The 6,499-nt window shown below is 41.4% G+C and overlaps 1 pseudogene; it reads right to left on the bottom strand.

Moving 5' to 3' along the window:
• Positions 1–4,167: 4,167 nt before the first annotated feature.
• Positions 4,168–4,753, bottom strand: LOC121012664 (transmembrane protein 126A-like; annotated as a pseudogene).
• Positions 4,754–6,499: the final 1,746 nt, after the last annotated feature.

Below are 6,499 nucleotides of genomic sequence, written 5' to 3'. Positions count from 1 at the left end.
ATGGAACATTCTCCAAGATAGATCATATACTGGGTCACAAAACAGCCCTTCATAAGTTTACAAGAATTGAAATCATACCATGCATACTTTCAGACCACAATGCTATGAAGCTGGAAATCAACCACAGAAAAAAGTCTGGAAAACCTCCAAAAGCATGGAGGTTAAAGAACACCCTACTAACGAATGAGTGGGTCAACCAGGCAATTAGAGAAGAAATTTAAAAACATATGGAAACAAACGAAAATGAAAGTACAACAATCCAAACGCTTTGGGACGCAGCGAAGGCAGTCCTGAGAGGAAAATACATTGCAATCCAGGCCTATCTCAAGAAACAAGAAAAATCCCAAATACAAAATCTAACAGCACACCTAAAGGAAATAGAAGCAGAACAGCAAAGGCAGCCTAAACCCAGCAGAAGAAGAGAAATAATAAAGATCAGAGCAGAAATAAACAATAGAGAATCTAAAAAAACTGTAGAGCAGATCAACGAAACCAAGAGTTGGTTTTTTGAAAAAATAAACAAAATTGACAAACCTCTAGCCAGGCTTCTCAAAAAGAAATGGGAGATGACCCAAATAGATAAAATCATGAATGAAAATGGAATTATTACAACCAATCCCTCAGAGATACAAACAATTATCAGGGAATACTATGAAAAATTATATGCCAACAAATTGGACAACCTGGAAGAAATGGACAAACTCCTGAACACCCACACTCTTCCAAAACTCAATCAGGAGGAAATAGAAGCTTGAACAGACCCATAACCAGCGAAGAAATGGAATCGGTTATCAAAAATCTCCCAACAAATAAGAGTCCAGGACCAGATGGCTTCCCAGGGGAGTTCTACCAGACGTTTAAAGCAGAGATAATACCTATCCTTCTCAAGCTATTCCAAGAAATAGAAAGGGAAGGAAAACTTCCAGACTCATTCTATGAAGCCAGTATTACTTTGATTCCTAAACCAGACAGAGACCCAGTAAAAAAAGAGAACTACAGGCCAATATCCCTGATGAATATGGATGCCAAAATTCTCAATAAGATACTAGCAAATCGAATTCAACGGCATATAAAAAGAATTATTCACCATGATCAAGTGGGATTCATTCCTGGGATGCAGGGCCGGTTCAACATTCGCAAATCAATCAACGTGATACATCACATTAACAAAAAAAAAGAGAAAAACCATATGATCCTGTCAATCGATGCAGAAAAGGCCTTTGACAAAATTCAGCACCCTTTCTTAATAAAAACCCTTGAGAAAGTCAGGATAGAAGGAACATACTTAAAGATCATAAAAGCCATTTATGAAAAGCCCACAGCTAACATCATCCTCAACGGGGAAAAACTGAGAGCTTTTTCCCTGAGATCAGGAACACGACAGGGATGCCCACTCTCACCGCTGTTGTTTAACATAGTGCTGGAAGTTCTAGCATCAGCAATCAGACAACAAAAGGAAATCAAAGGCATCAAAATTGGCAAAGATGAAGTCAAGCTTTCGCTTTTTGCAGACGACATGATATTATACATGGAAAATCCGATAGACTCCACCAAAAGTCTGCTAGAACTGATACATGAATTCAGCAAAGTTGCAGGATACAAAATCAATGTACAGAAATCAGTTGCATTCTTATACACTAACAACAAAGCAACAGAAAGACAAATAAAGAAACTGATCCCATTCACAATTGCACCAAGAAGCATAAAATACCTAGGAATAAATCTAACCAAAGATGTAAAGGATCTGTATGCTGAAAACTATAGAAAGCTTATGAAGGTAATTGAAGAAGATTTAAAGAAATGGAAAGACATTCCCTGCTCATGGATTGGAAGAATAAATATTGTCAAAATGTCAATACTACCCAAAGCTATCTACACATTCAATGCAATCCCAATCAAAATTGCACCAGCATTCTTCTCGAAACTAGAACAAGCAATCCTAAAATTCATATGGAACCACAAAAGGCCCCGAATAGCCAAAGTAATTTAGAAGAAGAAGACCAAAGCAGGAGGCATCACAATCCCAGACTTTAGCCTCTACTACAAAGCTGTCATCATCAAGACAGCATGGTATTGGCACAAAAACAGACACATAGACCAATGGAATAGAATAGAAACCCCAGAACTAGACCCACAAACGTATGGCCAACTCATCTTTGACAAAGCAGGAAAGAACATCCAATGGAAAAAAGACAGTCTCTTTAACAAATGGTGCTGGGAGAACTGGACAGCAACATGCAGAAGGTTGAAACTAGACCACTTTCTCACACCATTCACAAAAATAAACTCAAAATGGATAAAGGACCTGAATGTGAGACAGGAAACCATCAAAACCTTAGAGGAGAAAGCAGGAAAAGACCTCTCTGACCTCAGCCGTAGCAATCTCTTACTCGACACATCCCCAAAGGCAAGGGAATTAAAAGCAAAAGTGAATTACTGGGACCTTATGAAGATAAAAAGCTTCTGCACAGCAAAGGAAACAACCAACAAAACTAAAAGGCAACCAACGGAATGGGAAAAGATATTTGCAAATGACATATCGGACAAAGGGCTAGTATCCAAAATCTATAAAGAGCTCACCAAACTCCACACCTGCAAAGCAAATAACCCAGTGAAGAAATGGGCAGAAAACATGAATAGACACTTCTCTAAAGAAGACATCCGGATGGCCAACAGGCACATGAAAAGATGTTCAGCGTCGCTCCTTATCAGGGAAATACAAATCAACACCACACTCAGGTATCACCTCACGCCAGTCAGAGTGGCCAAAATGAACAAATCAGGAGACTATAGATGCTGGAGAGGATGTGGAGAAACGGGAACCCTCTTGCACTGTTGGTGGGAATGCAAATTGGTGCAGCTGCTCTGGAAAGCAGTGTGGAGGTTCCCCAGAAAATTAAAAATAGACCTACCCTATGACCCAGCAATAGCACTGCTAGGAATTTATCCAAGGGACACAGGAGTACTGATGCATAGGGGCACTTGTACCCCAATGTTCATAGCAGCACTCTCAACAATAGCCAAATTATGGAAAGAGCCTAAATGTCCATCAACTGATGAATGGATAAAGAAATTGTGGTTTATATACACTATGGAATACTACGTGGCAATGAGAAAAAATGAAATATGGCCTTTTGTAGCAACGTGGATGGAACTGGAGAGTGTGATGCTAAGTGAAATAAGCCATACAGAGAAAGACAGATACCATATGGTTTCACTCTTATGTGGATCCTGAGAAACTTAACAGGAACCCATGGGGGAGGGGAAGGAAAAAAAAAAAGAGGTTAGAGTGGGAGAGAGCCAAAGCATAAGAGAATGTTGAGAACAGAGAACAAACTAAGGGTTGATGGGGGGTGGGAGGGAGGAGAGGGTGGGTGATGGGTATTGAGGAGGGCACCTTTTGGGATGAGCACTTGGTGTTGTATGGAAACCAATTTGACAATAAATTTCATATATAAATTAAAAAATATATATATATGATTTCCACTGGGGAGCCTGGGTGGCTCAGTCGGCTAAGCGTTTGACTCTTGATTTCAGCTCTGGTCATGATCTCGCGGTTTGTAAGATTGAGCCCTACATTGGGCTCTGTGCTGACGGTGCAGAGCCTGCTTGGGATTCTCTCTCTCTCTCTCTCTCTCTCTCTCTCTCTCTCTCTCTCTCTCTTTTTCTCTCCCTCTCTCAAAATAAACAAACTTAAAAAAAATAAAAATAAAATATGATTTCCACCATATACTAATTTGCTAGGGCTTCCATAATTAAATACCATGGGCTGGGTGGCTTAAACAGCAGAGATTTTTTCTCTCACAGTTCTGGAGCCTGAGAGTCCAGAGGGTTTAGTCTTTTTTCTTTCTTTCTTTCTTTCTTTCTTTCTTTCTTTCTTTCTTTCTTTCTTTCTAACATTTATTTATTTATTTGAGAAAGAGAGAGAGAGAGAGAGAGCGAGAGAGTGAGCATGAGTGGGGGAGGGGAAGAGAGAGAGACACACACAGAATCCGAAGCAGGTTCTAGGCTCTGAGCCCGATGTGGGGCTCGAACTCACAGACCGCGAGATCATGACCTGAGCTGCAGTCAGACACTCAACAGTCTGAGCCACCCGGGTGCCCCTGTTCTTTTTTTTTTTCCCCCATACATTACAATTTTATTTTCATGTACACGTTTATTTAACAGTCACTGAATCTCTAAGCCAGGGCCAGGTAACTGAAGAGGCTTTATACTTCGCTTGTATCGTCTAGACCCAGGGTCTGCTGCAAACGAAGTCTGGAGCAAAATGGGAAATAACACCTTTCTAAAGCCAGGCTTAGAAATTCTAATCTAGTAAGTTGTTTCCTGTCTCTGGTGTCAGGGCTGATTCCTACCTGGCCACTGGGCCTCCATTCACAGGTATAGCCAAGAAAATAGAGTACAGACCTCCAAAAACAAGACCAACCAATCACCCTGTGTTGTGGTACCAGCTTCACAGCTCAAGTCCCCTGTATTCAAAGGTAGACTTACAAAGCCTCCATCAGCTGTGTGCGCTGTCAAAAATGGGATCGCTGCCACGGGTAAGCCAGCAGCTACAGGAGCCTGTGTCACACTTAAGAGGTGTCAAAAAACTATTTGCTATTTGACCACAGGAAGCAGCATTGTGTCCAATATTCGTTCTTCCATGTTCAAGTAGATTCCTTTCTGCTTCTGGGAGTTGGTTAATTTTTCTGGTTTTGATATAGAAAATTAAGTTTTCCTTGACAGTATCATCTGGTTCATGATTTTCCATCTGGGGCCTCATATTCTCCTCACAACAGCCGGTGCCTCCAGTGGGCTTCCTTGGCCATGCTGGGGCTCACTCCAACCTCTGCTTGACTAGCCTGAGTGCAGCCATCTTTGGCCGACATGTGACTTGGGTCCAAGTTTAGTTTCTTTTGAAGCTTGTAGATGGCTGTCTTCTCACTGTGTCCTTAAATGGCCCCTCCTCTGGGCTCACACTTCCCTGGTGTCTCTCCGTATTCTCTAATCTCCTTTTCTTATAAATATACCAGTCATATTGGATTAGGACCTCATTTAATTTAATTGCCTCCTTAAAGGCCCATCTCCAAATACGGGCCACAATCCAAATTTTGAGGATTTGTAGTTTAGGGCTTCAACTCAAGAATTTTAGGGGGGCACAATTTGTCCATAACACTGTATAATCCAGAATGTCCTCATGTGTTTCCCAAGTTTAGATGTCAAAGGATATAGCATTTGTATGTTAAAGGACACAGCAAAAGTATGGAAGATTAGTTAAAAACTTTTTCACGGAGCACAAAAAAACTTCCAAACACTTTGGAAACCCGATAGGAAATATATACCATTGGCCTCCACATTTGAAACAAATTTTTTTTTTTCAACGTTTATTTATTTTTGGGACAGAGAGAGACAGAGCATGAATGGGGGAGGGGCAGAGAGAGAGGGAGACACAGAATCGGAAACAGGCTCCAGGTTCTGAGCCGTCAGCCCAGAGCCCGACGCGGGGCTCGAACTCACGGACCGCGAGATCGTGACCTGGCTGAAGTCAGACGCTTAACCGACTGCGCCACTCAGGCGCCCCGACATTTGAAACAAATTTAAACTGGGAAGGTGAGTGAGGAAGATTCCTCTCTCAGTGGTGACCTCGCCAGGGCTCAGATTAGAGCTTACGTCAGTACTGGAGGGCTGGCCTGGCAAAGCGAGCCCAAGCCTAGGGCTCTAGTTAAACAGGGGCTCCAAAAGGTTTTCGTTTGAAAAAAAAACGTGATGTTCCGGAAAAAAAAAAAAAAAATTGAAGGGAATCACAGTGGTAGGGGGAAAAATGGAAATGGTTAGACTTCCTCAAATTTATTTCAATATTTTTATTTTAAATATGTACGGAGAAGACAAGGCATCGTCAACGTCTCAGAGCTCCTGCCCTGGTTCTCTGGTTCCCCGGCACTAAATGCCTGCAACGCTTGTCAATAGCTGAATGGCAGGCCCGCGCTGGTTTCTAGACAAACCACAAAGATCAGTGAGAGCTGAGAATGAAGGCGTGTGTGTTCTTTGACTATCTAGATTTGGGGGTGAAAATGGGGTTGGGGGCAGAATCTTATCTTATGTCTGGGCTACAGTTCTGATTTTTAATAACAGCTATTGAGTTTCTTATAAATTTTCGATGTGGAATATTGAGGTAAGTAAGTATACAAAACAATTAAAACTCTTAGGGACCACATTGTCATGTTTCCATCTTGATTATCTATGATATGTATGTATAACATGTTTACATATGTGAATACAGGTGTATGTGTGTGTACATACAGTTTTTCAGACAAAAACATTCTATCCCATTCTCATAATCTGAGTACTTCCCACACCATTAACTACCATTTGAAAACATGATACTTTTTTTTTTTAATTTTTTTTTTCAACGTTTATTTATTTTTGGGACAGAGAGAGACAGAATGAACGGGCGAGGGGCAGAGAGAGAGGGAGACACAGAATCGGAAACAGGCTCCAGGCTCTGAGCCATCAGCCC

This window comes from Herpailurus yagouaroundi, unplaced genomic scaffold (genome assembly GCF_014898765.1).
Source record: "Herpailurus yagouaroundi ecotype Mexico unplaced genomic scaffold, PumYag 197, whole genome shotgun sequence".
Lineage (NCBI taxonomy): Eukaryota > Metazoa > Chordata > Mammalia > Carnivora > Felidae > Herpailurus > Herpailurus yagouaroundi.
Note: the sequence above shows the minus strand (reverse complement) of the source record. Positions and strands in the feature narration are given on the sequence as shown.